This window comes from Sander lucioperca, chromosome 9 (assembly GCF_008315115.2).
Source record: "Sander lucioperca isolate FBNREF2018 chromosome 9, SLUC_FBN_1.2, whole genome shotgun sequence".
In the NCBI taxonomy this organism is placed as follows: domain Eukaryota; kingdom Metazoa; phylum Chordata; class Actinopteri; order Perciformes; family Percidae; genus Sander; species Sander lucioperca.
This window is the reverse complement of record NC_050181.1, coordinates 26735482-26758002: the sequence shown is the minus strand read 5'-3', so window position 1 is coordinate 26758002 and position 22521 is coordinate 26735482. Positions and strand designations below refer to the sequence as shown.

General features: G+C 43.8%; 1 protein-coding gene and 1 long non-coding RNA gene across 2 annotated transcripts in view; both read left to right on the top strand.

Moving 5' to 3' along the window:
- The window catches only part of tmeff1a (transmembrane protein with EGF-like and two follistatin-like domains 1a), a 96622-nt gene that overhangs the window by 13215 nt on the left and 60886 nt on the right, over positions 1-22521 (top strand). The window lies entirely within an intron of this gene.
- Positions 4493-21640, top strand: LOC118495842. Its single transcript, XR_004898286.1, has 3 exons — positions 4493-4502; positions 7305-7307; positions 21450-21640. It is a non-coding gene; the product is annotated as an uncharacterized LOC118495842 (long non-coding RNA).

The following is a 22521-nucleotide window of genomic DNA, read 5'->3' as shown; positions in this document are numbered from 1 at the left end:
CCCCAAAAAAATCCAAATGCCAGCCCAGGCCAGAGTGTGGGTGGCAGTTTAGATGAGACTGTCAGTTCCCTTTCTCTCCAGCTGAGAGGGAATTATCCATCCATCAGTTTTTGCCGACTGAGTTTGGGGCAAACCAATTATCTGCAGCGCAACAGGGTGACAGACGCTTTTAATAGTCTTTCACGAGGCCATTAAAAGGTGTTTGTCAACTGGCAGGATGTGGACTTTGTAAATCTGCTCTCCTTCTCTGAGTTTAATTACGCCCGCAGGATGAAAGGCGGAGGAAAGTCAAGGTGCTCTTCGGGTGAAGCCACAGCTGTCTGTCTGTCTGTCTGTCAGTCTCACTGTCTATCTGTCTGTCTGTCTGTCTGTCTCTGTCTCTCTCTCTGCCTGTCTGCCTGTTTCTCTGTCTGTCTGCCCGCCTGCCTGTCTGCCTGTCTGCCTGTCTGTCTGTCTGTCTGTCTGTCTGTCTGTCTGTCTGTCTCTGTCTCTATTTCTGTCTCTCTCTCTCTCTCTGTATGCCTGTCTGTCTGTCTGCCTGTCTGTCTCTCTGTCTGTCTCTCTGTCTGCCTGTCTGTCTGCCTGTCTCTCTGTCTGTCTCTCTGTATGTCTCTCTGTCTGTCTGCCTGTCTGTCTGCCTGTCTCTCTGTATGTCTCTCTGCATGTCTGTCTGTCTGTCTGTCTGTCTGTCTCTCTGTCTATCTGTCTGTCTGTCTGCCTGTCTGTCTGCCTGCCTGTCTGTCTGCCTGTCTGTCTGTCTGTCTGGTGTTGTCATCATGTAACTGAAGTTTTCACAGCGGTGAATATTTACATCTGAATATAAAAGAATATTATCCAACTTTATGGAAACGTAAACAACAGCTGTGAGTGTATTTCTGTGTCTTTGCTTTTCTAATCAAACGTTTAAGCATTGGAAGCAGATCTGTTTGTCATTTATGATGTTAATTCTTAGAAAAAAAGAGGTGAGCGTAGTTTTGAAGATAGTTTTGGTTCTATCTTTCCTCTTGTGTTGTGTGAAAGAAGAATCTCTCGGGGATAGTTGTTGCCTCCAGACAGAAGACAATAAAGTTTTTTTAAATCCATCATGTGGGCTCCTGTTTCTCTCTGCGGAACAACATCTCCGTCATGTCACAGGAAACACCATCCGTATGAGAAACCCAACAAACGGCTTGTTTACGTAATACCATCAGTTTAAAGTGCATCTGCTTCTTTAACCCTTGTGTTGTCTTCCTGTCGACCTGCAACTTTTTGTTTTTGAAATTCCGTGTAAAGGCCGTTTTACAGTAACCGCAGCCCGCGTGGCGCATCCAAATGTGACGTCATGAGATCGCCGTGACCATTTATACCCGCGCTGGTGGTCGCGACACTAGTTGCAGTCTTCTCCTGAACAGCGGTGGCGCTAATGAGCAAAGGCTACAGACGTTGCTCTTTCTACGGACTAGAAGAAGAAGAAAAAGGTAAACAACGGCAGAACTGGCAGCAGCATTGACGTCAATGCTTCGATTTGATTGGATGAGCTACTTGGTGGGATCAAGCCTTTCATTTACCATAAAAGAACTCATCTTAACCCAGTAAGTTTACAAGAGAGACCTGCAGTCACTGTGAGAGCCCTGGCATCCGGTTGGCTGCGGACCCGTTCGGCCTCCCGTTTCCGCTTTTATAAATCGGATGCGCCGGCAGGATCTGACATCATTTTGACGTCACGATGGCGCGCGCCAGCTTGGATGCGTTCAGTATATAACACCTATAAGGAGGTTGGTTGGGGGGGTGGATGAGTCAAACACAGGACTTTCACCCAGGAGACCGGGGATCGTGTCCCGCATGTCAAGTTTCCTAAAGTCTCTTTCTTCTTTTCCGTCCCGTTCTTTCCGCGTGTCACGGAACCGTAAGCCCACCCATGACCTTTTCCTTAACTTAAAGGGCCGTGTTTATTTAACAGAATTCTTCCGTGGGCCCATCACGGAATGTTTTGTGATTCCGTGAAGCTGCCACAGATTTTGAGTTAAGGGGCCGTGTCCATTTCACGGAATTCTGTGAGATCGGGTTGATGTTGTCACTTTATCCGATGTTTTTGTTGATTTTTTTCTGCACTTTTTTTACGGTTTTGTTGGGGGTTTTTTTAAGTTTTTTTAAGCTTTTTCACGACATTTTGGTCGCTTTTTTCAACGTTCTTTTATTAAAAAAAAATTCAAATGCTACAAAATTGAATAAAACGCCCATATTCAATGAAAGTAGTGAACTGATCATTTATTTGACTGGTGAAGAGCGTTGTAGGGAACCATCCACGTTATTTATTTTGACAATTTGGTTGTAAGAAACCCAAATCTCTGATACAGAAACTTTTTGAAAATGGGTCAGATTTGACCCGAGGACAACAGGAGGGTAAATACAACGTACATAAGTACTTGAATGATGATTTGTTTTGTCATTTATTATGTAAAAGTACCTGAGTATTCTCAGCTTCATGTAGTTTTAGTTTTTTTATCTCTTTGTCGACGTTTTTGACACTTTTTACAACCTTTTTGTAGTTTTTTCAACGTTTTTTTCAACGTTTTTTGTTGCTTTTTGATGTTAAAGAAGAAAGTTGTAAAAGTGAAGTAAAAGTACTCACAGCTTTGTGTAGTTGTAGTCATTTTTTTCTGCATTTTCGTCGCTTTTTTCGACTTTCTTGTCGTTCTTTATCAACGTTTTTGTCTAGGGCTGTGTATTGGCAAGAATCTGGCGATGCGATACGTATCACGATACATGGGTCACGATTCAATATATTGCAGTATATTTCCATACTGTGCGTAAGGCGATATGTTGGGATTTTTTAAAAGTATAATAAAAAAAAACAACTAATATTTAAAAAAAGACATGATGTGCATAAAAGTCAAAGAAGTTTACTTTAGGTAAACAATTCAGTACACAGAAAATCAAACTGCCAGTTTGGGATTGTTGTTTCCAGGTTCTTAGTGAGCTAATGTTTATATGCTAAAGTAGGCCAAAGTTCAGCCATAGCTACATTGTTAGCTTCTAGCAAAAAGTCAGGCACTGTTAGGCACTGTTAGACACTGCTAGGCACTGCTAGGCACTGTTAGGCACTGCTAGACACTGCTAGGCACTGCTAGGCACTGTTAGGCACCGCTAGGCACCGTTAGGCACTGTTAGGCACTGTTAGGCACTGCTAGGCATTGTTAGGCACTGTTAGGCACTGTTAGGCACTGTTAGGCACTGTTAGGTAAGGACACTAGTGGTGCGTCTCAGCATAGCCATCTAGCGGTAGGGGGTTTGGAGTAGTATTGCAAAGTAAAATGTGATAATCAAGTCTATCGATTTTTTCTTACTCCCCTATTTTTGTCGCTTTTTCGACATGTTTATTTCTTCTTTTGACATTTTTGTCGCTTGTTTAAACGTTTGGTTGCTTTTGTCGAGGTTTGTGTCGTTTTTTTTGACATTTTCTTTGTCATTTTGTAATTTATTAAGTACCTGAGTATTCTTAGCTTCATGCAGTTTTCGTTTTTTACGGCATTTTTGTCGATTGTTTCGACATTTCTTGACGCTTTGTGAAACATTTTTTGTAGCTATTGTCAATGTTAGTACAGTACAATTGAACGCTTCATGTAGTTTTAGTTGCTTTTTTTCTGCATTTTTGTCACATTTTTCAACGTTTTTGTCACGTTTATTTTACATTTTGGTTGCTTACTGCGACGTTTTTGGTTTTAAAACCCAACAAACCGTTTCTCCTGGACGTCTGAAGCCAGCGGTGTTGGAGCGAGCGGACGCTGCAGTAAGGTGATCCTGCAGGTGTGCAGGGGCCTGCGGGCGCTCAGGTGCGCCCCAGCCCCCCCCCTCCCTCGCTCTCCGCTCTGCAGCGCCGCCATGAAATACTGCCGGCTGCACTTCAAACAGAGCTGAGCTCTAATCTCTCTCGGCCGGAGCCTCAGATCACGTTCGCTCCCGAAATGTGAATCCTGACGGCGTCGGAGCGCCGGTGGGAACCTTTGATTGATCCCCCTCTTTGATCTCACTTTTATCAGTTCAGATTAAGTTCAAAGTAGCTCATTCAGTCAAAGTTACTAGTTTCTTTTTAACAGCAGGGGGAGATATACTTTATTATATTTATACTTATTTAATATCTGACTGACTTAGAGACTTAGTCACTTGCGTGTCTTCCCACTGAACTTCTTTACCATCTCTTTGTGTTGTGTATAACGTGAACAACGGTCAGTTTCATCATTTGTAATGATGTGGAAGCAGCAAATAAACCAAGCCATTAGAGTCAGAGTGGTTACAGGAAAACCAAAACCTAACGCTGTTAGTTCCTCTCAGCAGCCTCGTTAACAAACCCTCCCCTCCCCCCCCCGGCCCCCCACTGACATTGAACCTTGACCCTACATCCTGTCCTCTGCACATCCCTTTGACATCCTGCACTAATCCATACAGCCTCCTTTTCCTTAATGTAGTATAGTCGTCTCCCGTCGTCTCCATCGTTTGGTGTAAGCTCATTAAAGTCCCGGTCAGTCTTTGTCCCATCTTTACGTTCAGACAAAATCAAACGTGTTTGATCTTATCTTAAGTTTGAAGTCTTGGTAGTGAAGTTACATCACGTGAACATTGTCAACAACCAATGGGTGCTCTCCCTCTCAGCACCAAACAGGAAGCAACAAACTGCTAGAGCCGGTGTTGTTTATGGTTGCTACGGCGCCGCGCTAAACTAAACGCTAAAGAGGGAAAGTTGATTTCCAACCCTTCTGAAGAGAGTCATCCAACGGGAGTTTTACCGGCAGATAAACACAGACCTCTGGGTACTTGAGACATTCATCTGCATGTACCTCAGAACAGAAAATCTGCAGACTTTCCCTTTAAGTTACCAGCTAACGCTAGCGGTAGCTAGCTAGCTTGGTTGAATTTCTCAAAACGAATCTAGTTGTAGTCTTGTAATGTGTGGCCCTGCAGGATCCCCAGTCTTTAATTTATTTTAATTTAATTAAATTTAATTTAATTTATACTTTTTATTAATCCCCATTGGGGAAATTACACTTTACACTCCGTTAGAAATCACTATACACCCACACATGCTCAGGACCTGTTCATGCACAAATGGAGAGATGTCAGAGTGAGTGGGCTGCCAGTGCTGGATCAGCGCCCTGAGCGGTTGGGGGGGGGGGGTATGGTGCCTTGCTCAAGAGCACCTTTGCAGTGCCCAGGAGGTGAACTGGCATCTCTAACGTTAGATGTGAGATGGTGTCAGAGTCTTCTAGTGTAAGGGAGGCATTACCTGGCAATAAACCTCGTTCTTCTTCTGAAGATGTGAGCGGAGAAGCTGCAGCTCTGCCTCTAATGACAGAACAACGTCCGTATTAAGTGAAGCAGCGTCAGAACACAGCTCCCAGAGGCTTGCGTTGCATCGTCTGAAGGCCTCTGCAGACTTCAGACTTCTCAGGATATACGGTATATATATACTGTACATCTCAGACAGGTTTGCAGCAGCCCACGCACATACGAGGTGAAACAAAGCCACACAGAAAACACTAACGTGTCCCGACAGTGTCTCTTCCACTCTGCACACTCTCAGCGCTAACACGTCTTTATCTTTCCTGGACGTTTGGGCGTCGAACCAAAGGGACAATTAAGATGTTGGCGGCAGCCTCCGCCCCCTCGCTGAGGAAATGAAAATGATTTCGGTGACATTGGTTTAATGTGTGGGCTGTCATTTATATAGTGCATGCACCAATGGCTCTGTAGATTAGGCCAGACGGCAGCTTTATGAAGGCAGGAAGTTACGGAGGCTTCATCAGTCACATTTAGGGCTACTCGGGCTCTGTTTCCCAGGCCCGATTAAAGACACACGGTTGATCTAAAGGCTTAATACGTGGGTGGGGATTTAGCGTCTGCGTGCACATCAGCGGTGTGTGTTTGCAGTGCCGGCCCTCACAATTTAGTGCCCTACCTAGGCAAGATATCAGCAGTTTGTTTTCAATTCAATTCAGTTCCATATCCAAGAAGGGGACAATGCAACTTAATAAAATGAATGATTTTACTTGGGTTGAAATTTCTCATTTGTAGTCCCATGGCCTTGATGTTAAGAAAAGCTCTTGTTGCTTTTATCTGCGTTTTTGTCGACATTTTTGTTAACACTTTTGTCTGTTTTTTTTTTCTAACATTTTTGGTGTTGTTCTGATGTTATTGTGGCTTATTTTGGATGTTTTTTCTACGATGTTACGATGTTATAGACGTTTTGGGTGTTTTTTGCAATTTTTTTGGGTGCTGTCTTCGACTATTTTGGCGCCTTTTGCAACGTTTCTAAACTGTGAGGATTGTTCTTTACTTTTAATACTTTTAACTACATTTTCCTGATGATACTTACAGACTCTTACTGAAGTTACATTTTCAATGTATTTCAACAGTGTGGTATTAGTACTTTTACTGCAGTAAAGGATCTGAATACTTCTTCTTTCTGACTGTATCTCTGGAGCTTTCGGAGCCGTCAGCGGCCTGTAATGTTTGTTATTCCTCTCGTCCCACTGAGCACAGATGTAAATAAACTGTACGTCCAGCTGTTGAACATCTGGAAGCAAAACTCATCTGGGACGTGAGCAAGTTTGTTTGTCTTTTATACTGTACGGGTTATAATCTTCTGTAGGAGCGGATAAAAACATCAGAACAAATTAAGACAATGCCATAAAATGGTTGGTAGATCGAAAATGTTAAAACATGTGGGTCAGTGTTTCCCAAAAAGTCCAAGATGACGTCCTCAAATGTCTCGTTTTGTCCCCAACTCAAAGATATTCAGTTTCCTGTCACAGAGGAGAGAAGAAACTAGAACATATTCACATTTAACAAGCTGACATCAGAGAATGTTTGGACTCAAATCGATTATCAAAATAGTTGGAGATAAATTAAATAGTTGACAACCAATCTTTGCAGCTTTTTTTAGTGGTGGCCTAAAGGTTAAAGAAGCGAGCTTGGGATCAATCCCCAGACCGACAGGATAAAATCTGGGTGGGGAAAGAGCAGCGCTTGTCCCCTCCCTCATTACCACCACTGAGGTGCCCTTGAGCAAGGCCCTTAACCTCCAACCGCTCCAGTGGAGCTGCTCAGTGAGAGCAGATCAGACTGTGGTAGTACTGGGCAGCTTCCAGGTAGGAATGTGGAACTGTGTGAATGTTATCAGGGCGTTCCTGCAAAAGAGAGGCTACCTCTCAATGAACCTTCCCTGAATAAATAAAAGTTAAATAGAAAATTTAAAAAACTACAGGTCCCAGAAAGCTTTGACAGCGTGCCGATTGCCAAGACTTTTATACATCTTCAAACAGGAGGAGCTGGTTTCATTTAAAAGAGCCGTACTGAGGAGTACAGAGAGAGTTGTGTGGAGGCGGTAGTCTTCATTAGCTTTGTAGCAACTCATTTGGCAACGGCTTGAATGTAACGGACGTTGATTAAAGCTTTAGTGCGTAACCTTTTGAAATGAATGAACGTCCGTTACATTCAAGCCGTTGCCAAAATGAGTTGCTACAAAGCTAATGAAGACTTCCAGCTCCACACAACTCTCTCTGTATTTCTCAGTACAGCTCTTTTCTGACTATGTTCAGAAGATTGTGGCGTCCGGCGACTTTACCGACCAAGCGCGTTTAGTTAAACTGCGTTATATGACGCTAAAGGAGACTTTTAGCGTCATATAACGCAGTTTAACTAAACGCGCTTGGTCGAGACTGTTGGCGTCCCTTTTCACGCAGTTATGTTAAGGAAAAGCTTGTGGGTGGGCTTACTTTCCATGACACGCGGGAATAACGGGACAGTTAAAGACACACACGGGACACGATCCCCGGTCTTCTGGGTGAAAGTCCTGTGTTTGACCCATCCTCCATCCCAACCAACCTCCCTTTTTTCGGCCTTACATACTGCTCGCTAAACCCCGTGTAGCTGTTGCTCTCCCCGGTACGTTGTACAAACACGCTGAAGGGCGCTTTTTTCGTCTCTTCAGACGCTGACAGCCACTGTCCAAACTTCCGTATTTTACGAGTTCGGAGTGAGAACGGGTTGGTTTTTTAATCCTCCGTGTCCTCCTTGGCTACTAGCAACTGCGTGGAGGAGGGGGGGTGTGGGGGGTGTGAGATCACGGAAGGCTTGCAACATGCGGACGTGCCGACAGTGTTGTTGTCATTACTTAGAATTCCTCATGGGGGCGACAGAAACTACGCACTATAGCTTTAATTTAAAAAAAAGTTGCGCACTATAGCTCAAGTTTCTTAACTGTCCATCAGGAGTACAATACGTTATAGAAATGCAAAGCTAAATCAGCGTAACGCTCTTTTAACCCTCCTGTTTTGACCCATTTTCAAAAAGTTTCTATATCAGAAATTTGGGTTTTCTTTCAACCAAATTTTCAAAAGAAATAACGTGGTTGGCTCCGTACAACGTTCTTCACAAGTTTTATTCAATTTCATAGCATTTTAAAACATTTTTTATAAAAGAACGTTGAAAAAAGTGACCAAAATGTTGGGGAAAGCTTCAAAAAACGTCCAAAACGATTTAAATTTTGACCCAAAAAAACAAAAAGTTGCATGGTCGACGGGAAGAAAACACGAGGGTTAACCGTGTGTGTTGTAATGAAAGGTCACAACACACATGACAGTTTCCTGCTAGAGAGGCATGATGAAATATGAAGTGTTTGGTTTTAGACGGGATGTTTTCAGGGTGTATTTCCTGCAGAAAGCGGCTGCGTCTCTTCACATTAGGCGGTCTTCATATGCGTGGACTCTTTCTGTCTGCCTTTTGCCGGCAGCTATTTATTCTCAAAGCAGCTTCTCTAACTTTTTGAACTGTTAAAAGTCTTGACCTTCCAAACAAACGGCGTTCAGTCAGCCTCCGCCGTGTTTATCGCTGGCGTTAGTTCAGCTGGCGGAGGATCCAGAGAGACGCTTCGTCTGGTTTTTAAATGTTAAGACTGAAACCTTTTAAACTGTAGATGAACTGGTTCACCTCGGGATGCTTTATACTTTATAATATCTGTGATGAACAGCAGGTTATGAACAGACATACAGAGAGAAAGTGATGCTTTTGGTGCATAATCAATATAAAAACAACGTTGTTGAGCGTCAGTGGGTTGCTGTTTGTGTCCATGTGATGAATGTTTAGTCCAATATTCTCTCTCTTCTTTTAGCTGTTTTCTGTGTTTCTCTCCCAACTGAGGGAATCATTAGGGCAGGGAGAGTCTATAGACGACGTTCCACTTCCGCCGGATGTCCGTTACCTTTCTCTTCCTTTGTGTTGGCGTTCAAACCTCCGGTAGCCTGACAAGCCAGACCCACATCCAGATGTTGGGTCTGGGAACTCACCATTGGCAGGGCTCAATCCGAGTGGCGGGATAAACGGTTGTCTTTCAAATTCACTCTGCACGCAATAGGATAGCTCTACAACCAACCAGAGCAACGCTAGTTGATAGATTCAACTTTAAACTCTGAACACATCTTCCTTTTTTAAGAATGACTTCAGTGCCGTTCTTTGTTCTTTTCTCAAAGAAAAGCTGAACTCCAAGTCTTCCAGAGTCACGGCCAAAGCTGATTCCAAAGACCGCTGTTTACCAGCAGCAGCAGCCATCTTCTTTGTTTTCAAGTAGCAGGGAATTCACACGGAACCGTGGCAACTCTGCCGTCATTATTTTAAGCCCTGCCCACCGACTCTATACACGATGTGATTGGCCTGACTAGAGTTTGGCTTTTCTAGCTCGCAAGCCAACAGAGAGTTGCTAGTCGACCCTGGCTGCAAATTACATTTGCTGCCACTAGGGTGTGTCTAGATTTCTAGGCTAAACCTCCAGTGGACTTGTGAGGACTATGGTTAACTGCTCCTCAGATCTCTGCAGGGTAAATCCAGACAGCTAGCTAGACTATCTGTCCAATCTGAGTTTTCTGTTGCACGACTAAAACAACCTTTGAACGTACACATGTTCCACCAAAACAAGTTCCTTCCCGAGGCTATTTTGCAGAGGCACTGTGGCTCCGTCTGCCGCTTAGCGCCGCCCAAGATGATTGTGATTGGTTTAAAGAAAAGCCAACAAACCAGAGCACCTTTTTCTCCCATCCCAGAATGCTGTGTGGACTAGCCAGACTGGCAATGCGAGACTAGGGCTGGGACGATATGCTTTTATCTTGATTTGATACATGTGTGCTATGGGATACAATTTCTGTGAAAATATACAGTCATATAACTGTTACTACACAGATATTTCTTAGGTTGCTTTCACACCTTCCTCATTTGGTCTGTTTAAAACCAACCCTGGAGCGTTTGGTCTGATAGTCCGAGCGCTTCCATCACGTGACATGTGTTTACAGTGTTTGGTGCAGTGTGAAGGCAAACTGAACCACATGAAACATGCAACAATGTCCCAACTTCACCCCCCGATTGGCACCGAGTCGACCGAACTGTAGGTGTGAAAACACCCAAAGAGACTTAACTTTAGACTTCTTTAACGTCAGAGCCATTTATCAGCCATTATTGATCAGTGCAGCTTTAAATTTCCCTGGGGAATTCATGTATTTAAAGGCTCACCATGTCCCTTATTTCACGCACAGCATTGTGGGAAACACCAGCCCCCCGTTTCCACCATGTTGTGAGTGCATTAGAGGAACTCGTCTTTGTTTTTTTCACACAAAATCCCCTGACCGCACATCCCAAAAGCCGCATTCTGCTCCGGTCCGCCTCGATGCTTACGCAAATAAAAGCCTCTCCTCCTAAATCAGGCTGTGAAAAGAGCTTTCTGTCTCTTAGAGACGATTTCTCCGGGCTTCAAACTGTGTCTGAGAAAAGCAGGATGTGCGTTTCTGTCATTAGACTTCACGTTTGTGTCAACTGACTCTGGATATCAGAAAGCTGAGACATCGACCAAATGAGAAATCTTATCTTGACAAATAACTGATAACACAAAATGAAGAAAGCAGTTATCTCTCCAGAGACAGAAGACATATTTAGTGTTCATTATATCTGTAGTAAAATATTCTCCTGAGGAGTATTTATTGGGTTTTATCAGGGTCCTGACATTAACACTCGCTAAGCGCCAACAGCAGGTACATTTTTCCGTTCTGGTGAGTAAATCTGAGGTGAGAGGTCTGCCCGCCACATGGCGAGTAAATGTTTTTCAGTCTTCATGTTGGTGAAGCTGCAGCTAAATTACTTTCCTCTGTTCCTCTGCTGTCTGCACAACGGAGATACACACACACTCAGACACACACACACACACACACACACACACACACTCAGAGACACACACACACACACACACACACACTCAGACACACACACACACACACACACACACACACACTCAGACACACACACACACACACACACACACACACACACACACACACACACACTCAGACACACTCAGACACACACACACACACACACTCAGACACACACACACACACACTCAGACACACACACACACACACACACACACACACACACACACACACACACACACACACACACACACACACACACACACACACACACTCAGACACACACACACACACTCAGACACACACACGCACGCACACAAACATATACACTGATTTGCATGCACACACTCAGACACACACACACACACACACACACACTCAGACACACACACACACACACACACACACACTCAGACACACTCAGACACACACACACACACACACACACTCAGACACACACACACACACACACACACACACACTCAGACACACACACACACACACACACACACACACACACACACACACTCAGACACACTCAGACACACACACACACACACACACTCAGACACACACACACACACACATTCAGATACACACACGCACGCACGCAAACATATACCCTGATTTGCATGCACACACACACACACACACACACACACACACATTGAGACACACACTCAGACACACACACATACACACACACACGTAAACATATATACTGATACGCACACACACACGCGAACACACACTGATGCACATACATGCGAACACACACACACACACACACACACTCAGAAACACACACACACACACACACACACACACACACACACACACACACTCAGATACACACACACTCAGACGCACACACACACACACACACACACTCAGACACACACACACACACACACACACACGCAAACATACACTGATACGCATGCACACACACACACACTCAGACACGCACACACACACACACACAAACATACACTTATACGCATGCACACACACACACACACTCAGACACGCACACACACACACACACACACACACACACACACATGCAAACATACACTGATACGCATGCACACACACGCAAATACACACTGATGCACACACACACACACACACACACACACAAAGATACACTGACGCTTGCAGGCACAGACACAAACTCAAACATACGCACACACACAATGAATGAAATAAATGGTCCAAAATGATGTGAAGTTGTTAGAAATGTTTTTATTGAAAAAACTTACATTTACTTTATCAAAACTGAAAAAAATGAATTTAGGGCTCAGTTGATGTTGATAAAGGTCTTCAATGTCATTCATAATGGTCTTAAAAAGTCTTAAATTTGACTTGTTGAAAGCTGCAGAAACTCTGGGATACGACATCTCTATCCAACACTAAACGACCAAACGGTGCCAGGAGCTGATGCGTGCAGTCTGTCCCGGAGACAGAGCACGTCTTTAGGCCCCGTCTCTCTGGTTATTAGCCTCGGGATAAAGACAGCAGCTTCTCGCCGATGCTGATGAATTCTTCATGAGAAAATAACCCGAGCCCAGTCATTCATTTATTTATCCTGCAAGCAATTGATTGAGCCGATGTTTTCAAGCCGCGAGATGATCCATAATTCAGTGCGGCTGCGTTTTAATACCACGGCCGTCTCATACATCATCTTTACTGCTTTCTGTTTGTATTCATTCCTGCAGCTTCTTTTTATTCTGTTCTGCTTCTGTCGGGGCGTTGTTTTGGAGCCTTCCTCAGGGTCAGCGGTGGAAGAAAAGTCCTGCATTGGAAATGTAACTTTAGTAAAAGTCTGTAAGTATCATCAGGAGACAGTTGTGTGTTTAATGGTCTGATCATCTCAGCTGGACTTGTAGTCCGTTATGTTGTTGGCTAGTTTACTTTAGAATCAAACATCAGATTTTATAAACTACATGTGTTCTGTGTGCAGTAATCTTAATGTGTAATGTAACTAGTAACTAAAGCTGTAACAGATGAATGTAGTGGAGTAAAAAGTCCAATATTTCTCTCTGAAATGTAGCGGAATAGAAGTAGAAAGTGGCATGAAAGGAAAAGACTCAAGTATAGTACAAGTACCTCGGGCGCCCGGATAGCTCAGTTGGTACAGCGGGCGCCCATATGTAGAGGTTTACTCCTCGACACAGCGTGCCCGGGTTTGACTCTGACCTGCGGCCCTTTGCTGCATGTCATTCCCTCTCTCTCTCCCCTTTCATTTCTTCTGCTGTCCTATCACTATAAAGGCTGAACATGCCCAAAAAAAATAATCTTTAAAAAAAAAAAAAAAAAAAAGTACCTCAACATTTGGATTTAAGTATTTAAGTACTGGAGTAAATATACTCAGTTACATTCCACCGCTGCCACTTTCTCCGTTACCTCACTGTTTCAGGATCTGACAAACACACAGCTCTGCGTCGCTTTGTGCTCCGAATAAAATGCATCCAGTCTGGGATTTGGGGGGCGGGGGTGGTGGTGGTGTGGGGGGGGGTCTGGTGTCCGTCGCTGTGCCCAGAATGGAAATGGACCCTGATTAGTCTCGCATCACAGACTCTCCCGGCGAACCCATTCAAGGCAGCAACAAGGCAGGAAGGGGGAGGAGCTGCTGTTTTATCACATAAAAAAAAAAAAAAAAAAAAAATATATATATATATATATATATATATATATATATATATATATATATATATATACATATATGGTTTTTTTTTGGAAGTTTTTCTTGTTTTTTCCCCACGTTTTTGCAAGCATTTTGTTTTTTCAACCTTCTATCAATTTTTTTTCAAATGCTATAAAATCTAATAAAATACCCAAATGAATTGAAAGTATTCAGCTGATCATTTATTTTACACTAAAGAACGTTGTTTGGAACCATCCACGTTATTTTTTTTTGGCCAATTTACATTACATTACATTACATGTCATTTAGCTGACGCTTTTATCCAAAGCGACTTACAATTGCTATATATGTCAGAGGCTTCACGCCTCTGGAGCAGCTAGGGGTTAAGTGCCTTGCTCAGGGACACATTGGTCGATGTATCTCAGTGGGAATCGAACCCAGATCTCCCACACTAAAGGCATGTGTCATATCCACTGCTCCATCACCACCCTGAAAACCTGATCTGAAAATGGGTCAAATCTGACCCCAGGACAACAAGAGGGTTAAGCAGTGATGGAAGAGCTTAGTTTTTTTTTAAATCTAACGTTGTTATAGCTTGTTTGTAACGTGATTCGAGTGGTTTCAGTGTGCTGTGGTTGGATGATTTTGGATTTTGGATGATTTTGTGAAAATTTGCAATATTTAACTTGATTGTTTTTACAGATTTTTTTCACGTGACTTAAAGGAGAGGTTCGAGTCAAATAGCACCCCGAGATATTTAATTTCACTCATCATTTTTCACCCCCTTATGTGAGGGTCACCTCTGGATCACACGCTCCACATCTTGTTTCAGCCGAAACCTGCAGACTTTCTGCTGTAACTGACAAAAACATGCAGTATGTATCTCTGTTATAGCACAGAAAGATAGAATAATAGCGCGTATAAGCAGAACCTCTGCATAGTCGCATATAAAACAGCTGCAATAATATCACAACATGCAATAACATTCAAAATGTACTCTGACAGACAGACAGGAAGTCATTTAAAGGGTCTCTTCCTGACTGACTGTTTAATTTGTACAAAACCAACAAAGGAGATATGTTAATTACTGAGCAGCAGAGGTCTGGATTTATTACTTTGGAAACTGAGTCGAACCCGTTCCCCTGATGTTTCCGGCCTTTTATGCTAAGCTAGGCTAACCACATCCTGTCTCGGGCATCGAACTGTACATCTCCCTCTCAGACGGTTTGTGGGAAAGCATCCTGCGGTATCGGCTTTTAAAAACGGGCCGAGAATGTGTCGTATATCTTCCGCACGTTGCTCCAAACTGTTTATCTGGGGCTCACGCTGAACTGCTATCTGTTAAATGAAATGTTTCCCCGTCTGACTGTGATTGATGCGAGTGACTATCGTCTTCCTCACACACCCTCCGCGGTCTCGGCTTTCTTCACCGTATTTCCGCGTGTTTGCGGTCTGCGTCTCGCCGCTTGTTTACCGTGTAACTCGGCTTCTTCACTGAGGTTTTTATTTTTATTTTTTATTCCTTCACTCAGCAGCAGAACGGACGCAGCGGGAGAGGTTTTGTCTGATCATCTGCAAAGCTACATCTCTCTTTTTTTGTCTTCCAAGAGGAGACGGCGATGTCTCACGTCAACATAAAGCTGTTAAAATCTAATCGAACTCTGCTGGCTTCGGGTCTTGTGAGAATCAATAACCATGGGGCGGGGGGGGGGAGAGCTTTTCCATCTCTGCAGCAGCGTTAAAAACGCCGGTCGGGAGATTTATGTGACTGCTTGGGTTAGGAGAGGATGAGGTTAAAGACTAAGGCGGAAAGGATCCTGACAGACATTACAAAGGCCAACCAGGGGGATGAAAAACAACCTGGGAGGAATTAAAAAACTGCACGAAACATCCACAGAAAGGTTCCTCTGTTTCGGCTGTCAGGTCTGCGTTAAAACAAAACGCATCCGTTTTATGGTTAAGGTTTCTGAATGCATTGTTCCCGGCGTGAAGCTGAATGACTCTTTGTGTTTTCAGGGCAGCTCGGGAACAGAGCGAGGTTGTGACAGATTTCGGGAGGGTTGTTGCGTGCTCGTGGCATCCTGACAGCGGCGGCCACGAGGCTCATAAACAGTCCCAACATGCAGAGAGGCTGTAAACAGTCTGTGAGAAAGGCCCCGAGGAGGAACAAAAGCCCCTCTCAGTCTCTGTTTGGCACTGCGTGCTGACTCTCTGAAGAGCTTTTCCGCAGCAGAGAAATCAGCACTTCACCACAATAACAACTCAGATTTATTGCAGGGAACGCACACTGACAGACCAGATCCAAACTTAAAACCTTCAGGGAAGTCATAATTAACAAGGGAATTCAACATGTTTTAATCCAGAAGATTTGTGTTCTATCAAACCCCATTTTTATTTTATTTATGGCTGGCATTTTAACACAATAGCCATTGTAATTTTCTCTTTATATATTCACTTTTAGTCTATTTTTACCCTGAAAAACAGCCACATAAGTCGTTTTGTTCAAGCAGCAATTCTGACCTATGTTTATGTTTCTAGTGGCGGCGCCCTCTAGTGGCCGTAGTAGTTCTGACGGGAGCAAAGCAGGAGTCAAGGTGAGGAAGTATAATGCTGCATTCTATTATTCTCAACGAACCGACTCAGCCCTCGAATATGACGTCACTTCCACACTTCAAGCGTTCTGGTATGTTTCGCGCGTCCGAGTTGGAGAAAAACATGGACGCCACCCGGAAAGCTGTTGTTGAGTTAGCACTGGCCGAGTACCAGGCCAATCCTACAAGCTTCTAGCACTTTTTTGATTGATTATGATTATGAATATTACCCAAGGGGGTAAGCCAGCCTCCACAAAGCGTACCTCCCATGGAGCCATTTTGATGCTAACAAGCCATCACCCACCGTTAGCATTCCATTGACTGCCATTCATTTTGACGTCACTTTGACAGAGAATAACTTTACATCTGAAGAGTTTAAAGACTCTATTTGTCCATTGTTTATTTCTAAAGAAACACGACAATGTATAAAAGGCTCCATTACCTTGTACCTCACGTTACGGCTCCACAGCAGACGTTTTTGTAAAAATAGGCTAACGATTGTGTCACAACCACGTGACTTACTGTCGCATAGTAGAGGAATTACCGTATAGTACAGGAGAAGATCGCAGGCAGTTTGGACTTACATTAGCTGTTTAAGTTTCACTAATGTTAACTATCATTTTAGTTAGCAATAATTAGCCTGTGCCTATGTTATCTCCTTACATACCTACGCTCTCCGTCTCTGCAAGTCACACAGGGCGCAGCCATCTTGGATTCCATATCGGAATTCTTGCTCGGTGTCCTCAAGGTTGTTCGAGTTCCGAGCTCGGAAATCCAAGGAAAGGGGGCGTGTTGGTGCGTGTCGCTAGGCAGTGTGATAGAACGCAGCATAAGAGCGCCAAATGTCCTGGTAAGGAGGCAGGTTGGGGGGGTGGGATGGGTCAAACAAACACAGGACTTTTCCCAGGAGGCTGGGCGTTCATGTCCCGTTTGAAAAGAAAAGGAAACGGAGAGTTGTTTTAACTTTACAGAACATATGGAGCTACGTCACGTTGTGCGTCACGTGATAACCTTCAGGAAGTGAAGTCACGTCTGAATTGAACCATAGACAGTTAAAGAAATGGACCAACAGATCCCGTGTCTCTGGACAGAGACCAGTGAAGGATATTAGAAGCACTTTTCCGGTGATGGCTGAGCGTTACTGAGCAGCCTCCAACTGAGCTTGAAGACGTAGATGTGACGTGAGCAACCTGTCTGAAAGTTGGAAGTCTTCCTCTACTATGAGACAGTAAGTCCCGTGGTTATGACACAATCGTTAGCCTATTTTTTACAAAAATGTCTGCTACGGAGCCATAACGTGAGATACAAGGTAATGGAGCCTTTTATACATTGTCGTGTTTCTTTAGAAATAAACAATGGACAAATAGAGTCTTTAAACGCTTCAGATATAAAGTTATTTGCTGTCAAAGTGACGTCAAAATGAATGGCAGTCAATGGAATGCTAACGGTGGGTGAGTGCTTGTTAGCATCAAAATGGCGCCATAGGAGGTACGGGTTGTGGAGAGAGGCTTACCCCCTTGATTTGAACCCAAACCACCATCTTTTTATCAACTTAACTCAGTAGTTTTGGTGTCTAAACCTAACCAAACTGGGACTGTGTGACATGTTACTGTTCCTAATGCTAGATTTGGTTTATCAAAGACGCTAGCTTAGCAACATAGGACAATAGACTGAAAGATAGGTCAGACCTCAGTGTTTAACTATAGATCTTTAAACGTTGTAGTTTCGGCTGAAAATGACAACAGAGATGAACAAGTTTGGTGATGATTCACATCTCTCTGCAAATCGAATCAACGGCCATTTGTCTGCACTGAAGAGATCTTTGTGTTAGCGAGACATCGCTGCGATTACAACTTTAAAAACAAAGCGACTTGTCCCCCCCAGGGTTGGGCTACATTTACATTGCTACGTTTTGGTTTAAAAAGGAATATCTTCTGCTACGTTTCCCCCTCTCATTCCCCCTGCTCTGGCGTTTCCCCCTCTCATTCCCCCTGCTCTGGAGTTTCACCCTCTCATTCCTCCTGCTCTGGAGTTTCACCCTCTCATTCCTCCTGCTCTGGTGTTTCACCCTCTCATTCCTCCTGCTCTGGCGTTTCCCCCTCTCATTCCCCCTGCTCTGGCATTTCCCCCTCTCATTCCCCCTGCTCTGGCGTTTCCCCCTCTCATTCCCCCTGCTCTGGCGTTTCCCCCTCTCATTCCCCCTGCTCTGGCATTTCCCCCTCTCATTCCCCCTGCTCTGGCGTTTCCGAGCCTCTAAACCGGAGACATTTGGGGTTGTGTTTCAGTCTCAACGGCCACAATTGGGTCTTATCGGTCACGACGTCTCGTTCTCTGAGACTTAAAGCTACTAAAGTTACCATGGCTACTACCAGCAGTGGACGGAGTCTCCACGCTGCCTCCTGTTTATGCCCAGTATACCAGAATGAAGATGAGATATTTTGGTTTGGGCGTGTTAGTTTAGACAGAGATTAGTTCTTCTACTGCAGCTCCAAACACTTGGTGCACGGAGATCGCTTTTGGCTCAAAACTCTGCTTAAAAACCAAAACATAACAATGTAAATATAGCCAGAAAAAGCCACAGTGCAACAAAAACAACACACAGACTATCAGCCTATTAGTGAGTTGCACTCGCTGCAGAGTTAGTTCACAGCCTGTCAACCGATTGAGACAAATTACACCGTATGAAGTTGTGGGGATGCAATTATGCAAATGTGTAGGTGGTGTGCGGGGGTGGAGGGAGTCAAAGCTGATTCTCAGCCGGCAGCGAGGTGAGGAAGAGGAGGAAGCAGGTTTCACACTAGTGAGCAGCTGTTTCAGGAAATAACTGATAAAACTATATATATTTGTATTTTGCACATTTCGCGATTTTGCGGAAAAAAATGTGCAAAAATTGTGCATCAGTGTGAGTGGGATTATAGGATATTTCTTAACCTTTTTCATTAAAGAAATGACTAAAATCGATGAATTGATTATCAAAATAGTTGGCGATTAATTTAATAGTTGACAACTAATGGATTAATCTTTGCAGCTCTGGCAGGTTTGGCTGACATGAGATGTTTTTAAAACAACCACCTGTAATCAGATAAGAAGTTTCATCTCTGTGCCAGAGGAAATGACGCCCTCGTCTATTTTTTTAATTGTTTTCTCTGTAAGGGCATACACAGCTGTTATCCTGAAGCACATCAGAACACACACACATTAATCTACAGCAGCTCACTGTTTAATTGCTTTGCATCTGTTGGATGTTGAGAGTATAGCTGGTGGATTTTTTTGGGCCTGCGGATACACTTTAACTTCCTGTCATCGTTGAGACTTTGACCTTTAACTTTGACAACAGAGAACGAAACGGACAGAAAGCTAAAAGCTGCCTCCAAACAACAGAGGAAATGAAAAGGCCTGCGGTTATTTTTCTCTGCCTTGGTCTCTTTTGTGTCTTTTGTTTGAGTGCTTCTGTGTCATCCTGTGGTGGTCTGAGAGAGGAGACGAGGCAGGGGGCTAGGAGACGAGGAAGGGGGTTAGGAGGCAGGGGGATAGGAGATGAGGCAGGGGGTTAGGAGGCAGGGGGATAGGAGGGGAGGCAGGGGGTTAGGAGATGAGGAAGGGGGTTAGGAGGCAGGGGGACAGGAGATAAGGCAGGGGGTTAGGAGGCAGGGGGATAGGAGGGGAGGCAGGGGGTTAGGAGATGAGGAAGGGGGTTAGGAGGCAGGGGGATAGGAGATGAGGCAGGGGGTTAGGAGGCAGGGGGATAGGAGATGAGGCAGGGGGTTAGGAGGCAGGGGGATAGGAGACCAGGCTGGGGGTTAGGAGGCAGGTTGCATCAACGGATTCAGGATGATCTGCAGAGAAAGATTTGGAATTCTTTCCAGCTTGGTCGCCTCACGTCAGCAATTTGAACAATACAGGGAGCCGGAGGCAGGGCTGTCAAAACTGGCCAAAAATGATGTTTTTTTTATAAAAAAAACCAAACATTTTAAACAATATATTTATAATTATACTTATAATTCTTGGTGTGGACGGCCCTTAACAAACAATCTCCTCAGAAGGTTACTACCAGGCCAGAAACGGAGCTTTAAAATCTTCGATTTGAAGCCAAATCCTGCATGCAGCTCCTGCAGGTCCTTCTCATTATGTACACATAATGGGACGCAGGAGATACACAACGCTGCCTGCAAATAAAATAGGGCAAGAATTATAGTTTGAAGTGCTTCACATCTGCAAATAGCTTTTCCATCAACGCTAACAACCGAAATATTGAGAGAGAGTGAATCAGCGAAGAACATCAACAGTGTTTTGTTGCTTTAAGGACATCTCTATTTTACAGCACTTTCTATAAGTGCACCATTTTTGAAATAAAGCTTTTAAAGTAAACTGCTTTTAGAATACGTTGTAAATCAAACTAGAGTGACTAGAAGAGACGTTTGATGAATCCTCGTGTTTTTATAAATGAAAGATCTGCCGAGACATCGACTCTGTAACTAAATCCATGGAGACAGCAACAATATTGTCATTTCGGGGATAAAGGAAACATTGTTTAGGATCTCTATTAATAACTGGGATGATACAGTCATCAGGCTCATGAATTAAACGGTGTCAGTGACAAAGCTTTCTTAAAGAAGGCTTTTAGAAACACAATCAAAGCTGCATCAGACGGATGGGACAGGAAGCAGCAGAGAGCTCCGCCACGGCAAAATTTCTGCCGCCACGGTATCAGAAATAGGCGGCGGAAAAGGTAGAGAAAGAAAAAAGCGAGTCAGTTCATTTAAGCCTGTTATAGTATTATTCTATAGTTCTTGCAAATTTAAATTAAGTTAGCTGGTGATTTTCATTGTTTGTGTTCTTCACCTGCTAGCTAAATTGCACGTGGCTGTTGATTCGATCGCGATTGCTGAACGCCTACGCTCACGTTTGTATTTTAGGTGCATTATTTACATGCTGAAGTAGTTACACTGCATTAAGATAATGTAATTAAGGAACAGGCTGCAGGGGGACCATCTAGCAGCTTGTATGCTACTCAGCATCAATGGGCCACCTCTTTCTGAATTCCCCTATAACCAAGCCTTGGAGTTATTTTTCCAAAAGCCAAATTAAAAAAAAAAAGAAAAATTAAATGCGCACAGCAAGGCTGCCAACTTTGCCACTGAGGCAAAGATGCAATTTGTTTCATTATGAATGGTTTAATTCTGTACTGTGGGTTTTGGTTTCTTTATGAAGAATTTCTTGTAAAATTCATTTTGTAGACCTGTTGTAGATGTTAACAGTTCAATTACAACTGAAAATATGCCTCATTGTGTGTGAATAGAGGTGAATAACTATATTTGTTTGTGTTGCAGTGAAGTATCAGTTCTGTTTCATACGTAAAACATTTGGTGGGGGGGGTGGGGGGGGGGGGTTGTTGTTCGTACAGACCTGCCCCCACTGCTAAAAAAGATCCTAAAGGAAACACAGTTTTTTTACTGACAGGGACGCTGATTAATGTTGTTCCACAGTATCGGTTCTGAATACTTTACAGAAAATGAACTGAGGCAGGTTTAGACAGATTAGAAAAAAGAGTGGTTTCGGCGTGAAAACACCACTCCCCTTAAGTAATACTCCCAGGAATGATGAAGACAGTTGGAGAACAGTTAGATATAAAACCAGATATAGGCTCTTTGGGACGATATTTCTTTCTTTGGCAACTCTCATGTATCTTTCCAAATAACAGTAGAGATTTTTAGGCATTCTGTTAATCTTAAAAGACTTGGAAAGACGTGCATATAGCTGCCATGAATGGAAACAAAATCTCCCCGGGCCCCCTAGGTTTGGGTTGAGCCTTGAATGTTGACATCTTGCTCCACTCCTGCCAGACAGTATGAACCCTGACGGACCTTTTCAAGTGTTCCAGGACATTTTGGAGACATTTTCAAAGACTTCTCATTGACAGCTTAACGTGGGAACCCTGTGACAATACGAACGCCCCAACGTTCCGCTCCGTCGCAGCAGATATGAGGCTTAATTGTCTTGTTAGTAACGAACCGAAGAAGTGCCGACGGGCCCGAGTGACCTGGCTCGTCTCAGA